Genomic DNA, 13,271 nt, shown 5'->3' with positions numbered 1-13,271 from the left:
TATTATGTCCCCCTACCTCCTTTTTATCCAAATGCTACTTCGATATCAGCATGTCTTTTAGAATCTAATAACTTTCAGTTTACAGAACTGAAAGTTCTAATGTCAACAAATATGTATGTTGCAGAAAAGTGATCTTTATTACTCTGGAATCAACTACTCTTATAAACGAGTGAAGGAAAAATAATTGTGACAGTTCACAGTTATCTTTCCTGCCTCTTTTTCAACCTCGAATAATTGTAGCTTGCACTGCTATCGAGTTTTGGAGAAATAATTTTGTAACTCAGCCACCATGATGGAAGTAATTCTTAGGAACGGTGTAAAATATGGGCAGATCTGAGAAGTTTGGTTTATGAGGAAAAGCCAAGATCCCAATATTGCCACTTGAATTCCAATTTGGATACAGCAGTTGTCTAATGACTTCATGGTAAAGAAACCTACAACGAAAAATAACCATTTCAGTAACTTACTTTGTAAAAATGCAGTAAGGAAGGCTGGAGAGGTGTGTGGATTCATCCGATACTCTATGTTCCCAGGAGGACCGCAAAGGCCAGGAAAGTGCTTGCACAACAGCTAGAATTCGTGATCAGTGAAATTAGAGGAACCCCCACACTCAGGATGTTCAGGCTCTATCTGACAGCTCAACAGACAGGACAAATCTACAGGCTACTCCTTTGATAGGCTATCAAAAATTAAGCTGAGCCTGAAGGGAAGTTAAAAGTGTGTGGGAAGCATCCTATTTACATCTTTCATTCTCTGTGGATGGCTCATGACTGGTTCAAACTATGCTGAAGCTGTGCTGTTGCCAACAGGTCTGGCCTTCTTTTGCTGTTTTGATATGCACTCCTACTGGCTACGCTACATTGGCTCTAGTGGCAATGAAGTTGTGTGGTGAGTAGGAGCTGCCTTTCTGTTGAAAACATATCTGTATGAAAACCAAAATTGGATACTAGGATGGGTAGATTATAAGAGGAAAAATAAATGGTTGAGCTGGTCCTTTTGATATCAGCTCTGTATCTGGTTCATTTAATCCAAACTACATGAAGTGAAGGACAAAAAAAATCTTTTTTTTTGTCAATATATTGGATAAATATACATTTGCCGTTGTGCATTTTATCACTCTCTGCTGAATTCAAAGGCAAGAACAAATGCTTGAATCCCATACCAAGTGTGAGCAAGTAAGAGCGTGTAAAGCTACAAAAGACATTAAGTATCTTGACCTCAGTTCAATCCAGGAAGGACGCCTAAGAGAGGAACTCGAGATGGTCACAAAGCTAGACACACCTTTTTCTTGGATAGGATTAGTGTTGTTTATCTGCAACGAACAGATTGTTAATTAGCTTTTAGATGTTTACCACAATGTGAAGTTTGATGTGCACAATTTGTAAATATTTGCACCAAGATATAGTCATCTCTATTTAGGTTCAATTGCATCTATTTTGGAAATATTGGACAACCTCATTATGGAGGTCACCATGACTTCTCTTTTTAATGTTGTGAAAAAGAAGATTAAAAATTGCATCTAAAATATAGCTGCTTCTGGTAAGATTCTAAGAATTATATATTTTTGAATAAGTTTAATGTTTTCTGCTGTTGCACTTGAAACATCATGCAAAGGAGAAGTACAAACTGTTTAAACAGGGGTTTACTTGCATATTTAACGTATGAAACACATTAAGACTGCATGGTCTAATCTAAATACTATTACTGTTTAGGTCAACTCAATACATAGTTCAACAACAATAAATTAAAAACCTACACACATCATCACCTGCGAAAAGATTTTATAATCTTACTAGAAATCCATCAAGATGGTAGACTTTGTATTTACTGCAGAACTCATGCTTATGCTTTATCAGTTCAAATTAATTCAGTGGTCAAAGTGAAAGATTCAGAAACTTTCAAATAAATCCTGTTCTACTGAATAGGATATCTGAAAAAAATTTTTCACAGAAAGAGTCATTTGGCACTGGCACAGGCTGCCCAGGGAGGTATTTGAGTCACCATGCCTGGAGGTGTTTAAGAGATGGGTGGACAAAGTGCTCACAGACATGGTGTAGTGGCAGATGAAAATGATTGGACTTGATAATCCAAGAAGTCTTTTCCAACCCAGTGATTCTATGATTCTCTGTGTTCTAAAATAGTTCATAAATACAGTTTTATCACAGACGTGCATGGTAGCAAATCTTTTGGCTTTACAGATAGATGCATGATATCAAAAGCAGGATGAACAGCCCAGCTTTATCAATTAAGAAGTATACACTTCAATCAATTCAGAAGTATGCACCAGTAAAAAGTCTCAACTTCGCTTTTCCAGATGAATGGCCAATTTTTTTTTGTAAAATAAACAATTTACCCTATGACTTTTCTTTATTCTGCATAGAATAAGTTTTTGTGAGCAGGAGCCTTACAATACTGTGCATCCTGGTATTGAGACATTGACTTTGCAGTGTAGTCTGAATATATTTAAAGGACCGACAGACAAAAATGATATGCTTTGTAGTGTCAGACAATAAGATGTCCATGAAATTCTAACTGATTCTGTGAATACCACATTCTATTACTCAGGGCCAAAAGTTGTCAGTAAGTTTCCTCCACTACCACAGCAGCCTTCCTGTCCTGCATTATTACTGATACATTCACCTTTCCATGAAAACTAAAACCTCATCCAAAGATAATTTGCAAAATTCAGTTATTTATATTGCACACTCTTTGTGCCACCAACTGCTTTTCCTGCCACAGTCAAACACGTTGGAAACAACATTCTGTTTCCTTCACTTTCTACCACTTGAGAAACAAGATCTAGAATTCAACAGAAATGAGGACTGTAGCTAAGTGCAGCTTAGGATGAAGGACAGGTTGGTTATGTCTTAATGCTTAAGTAGGTATATAATGCTTAAGTAGAGGGAAGTCCTTCCATTGCCTCCTGCAGTATCAGGATCGAATCTCTATTATGTAAGCATGAAAGATAGGGGCTGAAGGCGTTTTCTATTGTATTTGCAGAAAGTAAGATCTTTGATAATTTTCCTGGGAAAGTCATAAGGAATAAATTGGAGCATTTTTGTCTGGAAAGACCAAACACTTGAGCACACTGGGCTTCTGGTAGTAAGAGAAAGATATAAGTTTACACACGTGAAGTTTATTCTGTCTTCTAATACTGTGCAGAGATATTCTTGTTTTATTGGTGTTGTATTTATGGGTGTAAATATAGACCTAGTAAATGGGGTTGCATCAAGCTGATGGCCAGCCACCAGTGGGGTTACCCAGGGCTTGATTTTTGGGCCAGTGCTCTTCGATGTTTTTATAAATGATCTGGATGCAGAAGTCAAACACACATAAAGTAAGTTTCCTGGTGATAAAATTAGAGGAGCTGAAAACTCCTCAAATTTAGAGAGGCCTTACAGCCATCTGGATAGACCCGAGGGCTGGGCAATCACTAACAGTATGAGACTTAACAAACCTAAGTGCTGGATTCTCTACCTAGGATGAAGTGATCCTGCCTACATGTGGTATTTGGGGGATAAGAGGCTGGGGAACATCCCCACAGAATGTGGGTGTTTGGGTTGATTTTTTGGCAAGATTTATGAAGAGCAGCTGAGGTCACTTGTCTTGTTCAGCCTAGAGAAAAGAAGGCTGAGGAGTGACTTCATGACAGCCTACAACTTCCTCAAGGTGGGCAGTGCAGGAGGAGGTGCTGATTGTGGTGACCAATAGCCCTCCCTTCCCTCTCTCAGCAGCTTTAGAGTGGATGGTGTGCTGCAGTGGATATCGCGGACAGAAAATCACAAGTGTTTTGCCCAAGCGAGCTCTGCTCAACAAAACACCAAAAGGTACCCATTTGCCTGTGGCTTAAGGTATTCTTTTGGGGGAATAGCTTTCAGATCATAGCTGTTAGCAATCACTCATAGGTAAAGCAAACTTTTTAGGACAGAATTAGTTGAGGATCTTACTAGCATGTTGACATCCTTCCAGCCAGGGATGCCTGACTGTATGACACTGCGAGTCTTCTTAATTGCAGTTGTAAGTGTTATCTGTATTATTATTGTTCTTGTTACTGTTAGACTTGTGAGTATTTTTATCCATGAATATTTGAATAAAATGAGGACTATTAGACCTTCTATAGCAAGTTTTAGTGCTTTATTTAGATGCATAACAAAACATATGTATTTATTGCCAATCCTGATGTTTGATTGGTTTAATTCTTTACCTCCTGGAGCTCAGTAAGTACTTTTATTTATGGTGTTGTTATGTACACCCACTTAAAACAGTGGGTGGAAGTAGGGCAGCCAGAGAAGACCCTGGGTGTTCCTCTAACCCAGACCAGTTCTGGACAGCTTGAACATTTACCAATGCATGACGCCTCACAGCAGTCAGGTTATGACACTGATCTTCTCTCTCTGGTTATGGAACACAAGGAAATGAAATGAAGCTGGACTAGGGGAAATTCAGATTGTACTTTAGGAAAAGGTTCTTCACTGAGAGTCAGTGGAACATGCTCCCCAGGAAAGTGGTCATGGCAAAAAGCCTGTCAGAGTTCAAGATCTTCTGTGTGATGCTCTTAGTCATATCGTTTAGTGTTAGGTAATCCTGCAGGGATGGAGCTGGCCTTGATGATCCTTATGGATCTCCTTCAACTTGAGATATTCTATGATGTCATGGTTGTCAAACTGAGATACTGGTCTAGAGGCTTTGGGTCACCTTTTTCCTTTGTCTGCACAATCCGCTGAACACATATGAATTTGAAGAAATTAAAAACCAAAACACTTCATCTCTGTCAAAAAAAAACCTACCCAAAACAAACCAGTCAAGAGGGGAAGTGTTTATCTGGCATTATCTTCAGATTTGATTGTTCAATCTCATCTTACATCAGAGGAGGACTTGTGACAGTCCAGAAAGTAGCACAGATAGAAGTTATATGGTCATGCTATCCCATTTTTTCCCCTCCTTTACCAATCCTGAAGCCTATTATACTGGAGCCTAGTTAATCTGATCTGTGATAGGAATAATTTTGGAATTCTCTGTTCAGGTTCCTGAAAGCAGTAGTATGATTTGATAAGTCCACTTTGAAGGGAGAAGGTTAGATAGGACATCTCTCTATATAGCTAGCTGAGAAGTAACGAAAGCTTTGCTTTACTAAGACATAAGAAGCCTTCCTAAACTGACAAAAATGTATGTGAGAAAATGAAATACGGAAAAAAACTCCAAACCATAAATGAATATTATAAATTATAATAGTATATTATCAATGATTTCAACAGGGCACTAAATGCTAGTGAAAGATCTACCTATGATATTAAATGTCTATTTAACAAAGACGTCAAAAGATGAATATGTTATGGACTATTGAAAGTCTTGATACTGAAGAAGTGGTAAATTAACAAACTGGTTATCTTGTCTGCAAATATTTTTATTTCAAATTTATTTGGATTTATGGGTTGTAGTATGAACTTCATATCTTCTACATTTTTTTCTTTTTCCCAAACAGTAGCCTTTTAAAATCAGTTAATCAAAAATATATCTCTTTTAACAGTATGCTACTTTTTTGCTAAGACATCCTACCGGTATCATAAATCAGGGGAATTGACATGCTGGGAGAAAGTTCATGGAAATTAAAGGATTTAAGGTCCAGAAAATAGGATATCTAGAGAGTTGGGCTTATGTAGTTTAAGAGTGGGGTGGTGGGAGGGGAGATTTGCCAGTTTTCCAGTATGCATAGAGTTGCTGAAGCAAGTAGTAGAATAATCTGATCTACATGACCACTGTGGAAAAACAAGATGTAATTAACTTATATTGCAGTGAATGTGATATCTTTTGGTGACTACCAAAAACTCGAAGGTAGATAAGCCTAGGAATAAGTTGTGTAATATGGTGGTAGAATCACATAAACACAGAAGGATGTTACCAAAGAGGAAAGTATCTGCCAAGTACAAGCTAGGTGCAGCATCAAAGGTTCTCTCAGCCATATTTTCTACAGTTCAGTGAAAGGTTTTTGGAGAAACAGGGAAAAATATTACTGTTGTAACACTAAAGCAAAGGGATGCAAGTGATTTAAACTGTCTGACAAAGTGTTAAACAGACTATTTTAGGCCATTCTGAAACAGCATGAAGGAAGTGGTAAAGGGAAGCATGAGAGACATCAGGACAGTTTCCACTACAGGCAATTGTCAAGTGGATTTCTATTGTCAGACTTTCACTGAAGAGAACTTTTGTGAGCCTTACCTGCTCCTATCCCTTGTAATTTTCAGAAAGATTTTGTTTGTTTTAATATTTGACAGCTACAATTCACTCAGGAATATTTACAGGTATTGTAGCTTGACAAAAATGTACAGATCATTGTGAAGTTTTTTCCAGCACGTTTTATTTGACACTTGAAATAATTCCTATCTTGAAAAAATTGTTCAAAGCAGACACTAAAACTGAAGCAAAAAGTTTCCTTGTCTCACTCTGCCATGTGACACTGACACTGACTTAATCAAGAACGGATAAATCACAGGCCCCAAATGCCAGAGAAAATAGATTCAACTCATACTTTTATTCAGCATACATGTAAACACACATAGCTATGGATTTTGTGTTTAATGACAACTATCAATGTTTGGCAATATGATTTAATGTTTTAATGAAGCTTTACATTTGTACCTATATTATAGGTGGGAAAATCAAGGTACACTAAGATTGTTGACTTTCTAAGGCAGCAGTTTGTTTCAAGTATGGTATGAGAGTCTGGAGATTGAAGAAGGATTAAAACTGAAGGGAAATGGAGCAGAAATTCTGATAACTACCCTTTTTGTTCAAGAATACCACTCCTAAGGTATGCCTGTGCATACAAGAGTAGAAGTATCCTACTCAGTATTTTTTATCTTCCTGGATGGATGTATGTGCTTGTGGGTAATGTTATCCATACCTAGAAAGTTATTTATTTAAATGATCTGCCCATTAAAGACTGTTCCTTTCAATGTAAGTCAATAGCCTTTGTCCCTCTGCATGACTCATGAGACAGCTACCGACTGTAGAATGATCAGAGTATCAACTGAACACACAAACTTTCTTCCTTGATGTGCTGCTCCTTCAGATTCTTATTTCTTTTTAGCCTGCTGTTGTTTTGACAGTGTACGATTATCCTTCAACATAGAGACTTCACAGAAACATTGATTCATTTGTATTCATAATGATTCGGTGATCCTTCATAAACATTGTTTAGCTTTTGGCAAAGGAGGGAATTTAAGTTCCTGGAACAATTCCATTTTCCTTCAGTCCTGACTGTTCCTAATGAGCTGGGAAGTATTAGAAAGAAGTGGAGACAACATCAGATTGCTTGTCAAGACAGGAGACTGAAGAGGTGGAAGTCCTGGTGTCCACATACAAGGTCCATAAAAGAGGAAAAGGAGATGCTAGTTCCAGATTGACCAGCTTTCTGAGCAGTGTGATGGGAATTCAGACCCTTGAGTAGAAATACTAGAATGAGAATGTGTTGGTGCAAGTGACCTGCTTGATTTTTCTTTGTTAGAAACTCGAGGTAAATACAGCATGCTGTTATCTCGGCAGAGCTAGACAGTGTTCTAGAGCTAGACAGCATTCTCATATCGTGCCTTGCCTTTTTGAACCTCTTTTAGCAAGCGTTTCAAGTGCCTAATCAGTACAAGATGACACTCGGTCCTTTTGTTTTAAGGCCGTCTCTCTCAGCATATTTCTACCAGCGTACTATTCTACCATCAATGTAAATCTCATGATTTTCACTCTTGTCTTTCCAAGAGCATGCCACAGGTGTAGATTTCATCACTGAAATAGTCTTTACAGAGCTTTGAAAAGAAATTTGCTTTAACTTACAAGATTGGGAGCAGTTACATATAGATTACTAGTAAAATAGCTGGTGAGCTGGAGATTTCCCTGCTTTGACTTAGGTTCCTTCTAAAACGTGTTATGGAGAGACACTTGTGATCCGTTAACTACCCTCATTTTACCTGGCGTATATAGAGGTGCACCATAGTTTGCCTGGGATGATCTGCTCCACAAACTGGCTTGCCTGGTGACTTGGTTGCTAGGTGATCTTGCACTGTTAAATTCTCCCAGCTGGAGGACAACCTAAGCTAACAGCACCCTTCTTGCCAGAGAGGGTCATCAGGCTTAGCGATTCTTCAAAGACTGGATCTTTACTCCCCTTAATATCAGCACAACCTGGAGACAAAAGAAGAAAGGAGACTAGAAGAATCAGCTGTGTTTGCCGAGCAGAGTGTACACCAATGAAGAGCAGACACCCCCCCCACATTCATGATCTCATACAGAATTAATAAGCATTCTTTTAGAAAATTAGCATATTTTAGAAATTGTTACACTAAATTTGGCTAATTATTCATTAGCATGCAAGGAACTGTCTAAGCTCATGAGAAGTCTGTTTAGTGCTTATATTTATAAGAAAGTTTTGTTAGTAGTAGTCATTTATTAGCTGTTCCATCCTTTCGTTATATAGAAATACCTGAAGAGAAGTAAAAATTGCCTATTAAACAAGCCTGATCCTTAACTCAGAGGGTTTAGTAGTGTTTTGAATAAATACATGGATTTGTTAATTTTTCACGTATTTTTTTCTCATTTCTTTCACTTATAAAGTTTCGGTGACCTTAATAAGATAAGGAATACTTGTGACTGGAAAGTAGCCAGGAGACCACTGTGCGCCATCAGAACAGTATATAATTCTTTGTGAAATGTGATATTATTGCACTGATAAATCTCAAATTCTATAAGCAGGTGTTGGAGAGCTAAAGGAATGAAAACTAAAAATAAATGAGGGAAGCATGCAAAGTTGTAACATTGTTCTGGGTTGTTGGACATAGAAACAATCCGTGTTTATGAAAGAAGAGAAGAACACTGCAATGGAAACAGAATGTGTACTATCAGCAATCAACATGCCTCTGTGGAACAGTCCCTTTTGACACAACAGCAGTAAAGACTACGTTACATTACAGCGAAAGTTGGATAATTTGCAATCTTAAGAAGTAAAACTACAAATTGGTCTAATGACATCAGTCTTTAATAGACTTGGGAATATATCCGATCGAATTCAATGTGTGAATTTAATGCTTAAAAATTAGTCATGCAAACATGAGGAAATACAGTGTCACTTTTGCAAGAATGTGACAGCCGTGTTCATCAACAAGTGCTTTTGCAGGGATACTGTAGTCCTGTGAAAACAAAGAAACCTCAGAGGAGATGAGGAAGAGTGTGGAGTTATGGAGGTGCTACTGACACAACTGCAGTTATGCCAGAAAGCTTTCTCACCTCAGAGTTGAAGCTGTAGCAAGATGCAGTGGCTATCAGATGATATGAGGAAAGTTAACACAGGAACTGCAGTTTTAACAGGACATATAATTAAAACCTGTAAGAAATATGAAAACCCACACATCACCTGAAGATAAGAAAAAATGCAATTCATTACAAACCTATGTGTAGGACTCACTATGTGAAGCCTGTGGCTTCCTTTATTCAGTGAGTCAGCCTAGCTGGTGATTAATTAATTCTGATATTTTAGTGTGTGAGTGCAGAGTTGCTGTTCATTACACACACACACACACACACACACAAAATCCACAGGTGCAGTAAATATCTGCTAAAGGTATGCAAGTTAAAGAGGTGAGGTCTTTCTCCATTGCATTCTGCTGCTCTGACACGCACTTGGGAACTGCAGGAAGAGGGCTGCAAACTCAGTGGAGGCCACAAGGCAAGCTGAGATTCCAAAGAGTGTGCATAATTCCTGTATACCTAAGTGGGGTTTTTTTTTGCTTATGTCTTTTTGGGTTTTGTTTTTGTTGGATTGTTTTTGGTTTTGGGTTTTTTTGAGATTGGTTTATTCATGGGAGGCAATACTGAGCAACATGATGCCTCACATCTTGACTGCTGTGGAGATCACTTTGCATCACTGAGAGACAAAGAAGAGGGTTTTGTGGACAAAACACTGGTTACTCTAGCATGGCAATAGTGTTCCAGGAAAAATGCATTGGGATTAGATGAAGTCTGCAAAGCTTGGATTTAAACAGATAATTTTAATTGACAAAGCCTGGAAAACTGGGCTTTAAATGGGAATAGAACCATGATGAAATTATTTCTATGAACCCATAATCTCAGTTTGAGGTTTTCAAACTACATGGCTTCACTTTGTACTAAATCTCTGTCTCAAAGGGACATATGTTGAGAAAGAGCAATCAAGTAGGGAGATGCGGAGGTTTTTTATTTTAAGACAGGAATGGGTGAATAGAGGGAGCTGGGAGACTTCAGGAGAGGATGTTTTTTCATGAACATTTTCTGCAAAGGGTGGGGATAGATGAAGGCCCAACAGAATCCCATTTAATTACTGAGAATTCTTCCATGATTAGTCATGCTCCCAGGAAGGTAAGGGCCTTCTGTCCCTTCTGTGAAACAGCTAGAGATCAGGGCTGTTATCTGAAAAGTGGTAGCAGTGTATGTGCCTATGTGTATGTACACACATTACTTCTCTTTTGTTTTCTAATTCATAGATGAAATGTGACTGTAAGGATCCGTGTGAATAGAAGTAAAAATAGCTAAATACAGCTGACGACTACTGATAATATATCAGGATTTTAGCTGTTTGTTGTAGAGTTCCAGTTTAAAGAGAATTTCAAAATTGCATATAGCAGGTAGTGTCACACTAAATTTGCAAATATTAAACCAATCTAACATCTTCAACTGGTACCAAACCATGAACCACTGCAGTCAGTGGGAGTTCTGTCATTGTCAGAAGTCTGAGACTGTAGATCTACAAGGACAAACATGTAGTAACTATTTTTATCAGCAGTTTCTCCAAGTATACTGCAGTACACTAGGTGGCAGAATTTGCAAACTGATACGAGCCTACATTTTCAAGATGAGTGAACATTTGCCTTGAAGATTTCAGAGACAATTCATAGAATGTGATCCCTGTCAAAATATGTTAGTGTAAACGGCAAGCATAGAAAATTGTACTTGTTCAGGAACTGAAAACATTTGGTGATCCCAAATGCTTTATGATCCCTTTTACCAAAGTGGCTGGTTTGCTATTCAACTTCTCACAAGACTGGGAGAAAATAATGCCAGAGACTGAAGGCACAGTAAGGTATCTTTGATATAAAACTACTTATTTACAAATGTTATCTAAAGTCTCTTTCTCTTAATATGAGAGGAATTAAGTGCTGGGAGGAGGTTGTTTTTCCAAAGTTTATTTAATTTATCGGCTGATTATTGTTCACTTTCTAAGATTTTTCTCAAGGTTCTGCTTCCTCTAGATCTGTGACCATTAGCCATTAGAACTCAGTGTCTCCATATTTATACCTCTGAACAGATTTGTACTGGATTTTTTGGAGGAGAAAGATACTTATTCTGTTTGAGAACTTTTGTAGTTTCAACTCAAACCATAGCTTTACACAAATGCAAAGATGGAAACAAAGATGAACAAAGAACTCTCAGATGAACTTAAACTCAAAAAAGAAGCTTACAGAGTATGGAAGCTAGGACAGGTAGCTTGGGAGGAACACAGGGAAATTGTAGGAGCAGCCAGGGATCAGGTCAAGAAAGCTAAACCCAAACAGAATTAAATCTGGCCAAGGATGTCAAGAACAACCAGAACATTTCCTGTAGGCATGTGAGTGGTAAAAGGAAGACTAGGGAGAATGTGGACCCTCTCCAGAAGGAAACAGGAGACCTGATCACCTGGGATATAGAGAAAGCTGAGGCAGTCAACAACTTTTTTGCCTTCACAGAATCACAGAATCACAGAATAACCAGGTTGGAAGAGACCCACCGGATCACCGAGTCCAACCGTTCCTACCAAACACTAAACCATATCCCTCAGCACCTCGTCGACCCGTGCCTTAAACACCTCCAGGGAAGGTGACTCAACCACCTCCCTGGGCAGCCTGTTCCAGTGCCCAATGACCCTTTCTGTAAAGAATTTTTTCCTAACGTCTAGCCTAAACCTCCCCTGGCGGAGCTTGAAGCCATTCGCTCTTGTCCTGTCCCCTGTCACTTGGGAGAAGAGGCCAGCACCCTCCTCTCTACAACGTCCTTTCAAGTAGTTGTAGAGAGCAATGAGGTCACCCCTCAGCCTCCTCTTCTCCAGGCTAAACAACCCCAGCTCTCTCAGCCGCTCCTCATAAGGCCTGTTCTCCAGCCCCCTCACCAGCTTTGTTGCTCTTCTCTGGACTCTCTCCAGAGCCTCAACATCCTTCTTGTGGTGAGGGGCCCAGAACTGAACACAGTATTCGAGGAGCGGTCTCACCAGTGCCGAGTACAGAGGGAGGATAACCTCCCTGGACCTGCTGGTCACGCCGTTTCTGATACAAGCCAAGATGCCATTGGCCTTCTTGGCCACCTGGGCACACTGCTGGCTCATATTCAGTCGGCTGTCAACCAACACACCCAGGTCCCTCTCCTCCAGGCAGCTTTCTAGACAGACTTCTCCCAGTCTGTAGCACTGCATAGGGTTGTTGTGCCCCAAGTGCAGGACCCGGCATTTGGCCTTGTTAAACCTCATGCCGTTGGACTCTGCCCAGCGGTCCAGCCTGTTCAGATCCCTTTGCAGAGCCTCCCGACCCTCCAGCAGATCGACACTTCCACCCAGCTTAGTGTCGTCCGCAAACTTGCTCAGGGTGCACTCGATGCCTTCATCCAGATCATTGATGAAGACATTGAACAGGGCTGGACCCAGCACTGAGCCCTGGGGAACCCCACTTGTCACTGGCCTCCAGCTGGATTTCACACCATTTACCACCACTCTCTGGGCCCGGCCATCCAACCAGTTTTCCACCCAGGAGAGTGTGTGCCTGTCCAGCCCAGAGGCTGACAGTTTCTCAAGCAGAATGCTGTGAGAAACTGTGTCAAAGGCTTTGCTGAAGTCCAGGAAGACCACATCCACAGCCTTTCCCTCATCCAGTAGCCGGGTCACTTTGTCATAGAAGGCGATCAGGTTAGTCTGGCAAGACCTGCCTTTTGTGAATCCATGTTGACTGGGCCTGATCACCCGGTTCTCTTGCATGTGCTTCATGATAGCACTCAAGATCACCTGTTCCATGACTTTCCCTGGCACTGAGGTCAGACTGACAGGCCTGTAGTTTCCTGGGTCCTCCCTGCGGCCCTTTTTGTAGATGGGCACAACATCAGCCAGCCTCCAGTCCAGTGGGACTTCCCCAGTCTTCCAGGACTGTTGGAAGATGATGGAAAGGGGTTTGGCCAGCACATCCGCCAGCTCCTTCAGTACCCTAGGGTGAATCCCGTCCGGCCCCATAGACTTG

The sequence above is a fragment of the Phaenicophaeus curvirostris genome, chromosome Z, assembly GCF_032191515.1.
Source record: "Phaenicophaeus curvirostris isolate KB17595 chromosome Z, BPBGC_Pcur_1.0, whole genome shotgun sequence".
Classification (NCBI taxonomy): domain Eukaryota; kingdom Metazoa; phylum Chordata; class Aves; order Cuculiformes; family Cuculidae; genus Phaenicophaeus; species Phaenicophaeus curvirostris.
The sequence above is the reverse complement of the archived record's forward strand: the minus strand, read 5'-3'. Positions refer to the sequence as shown.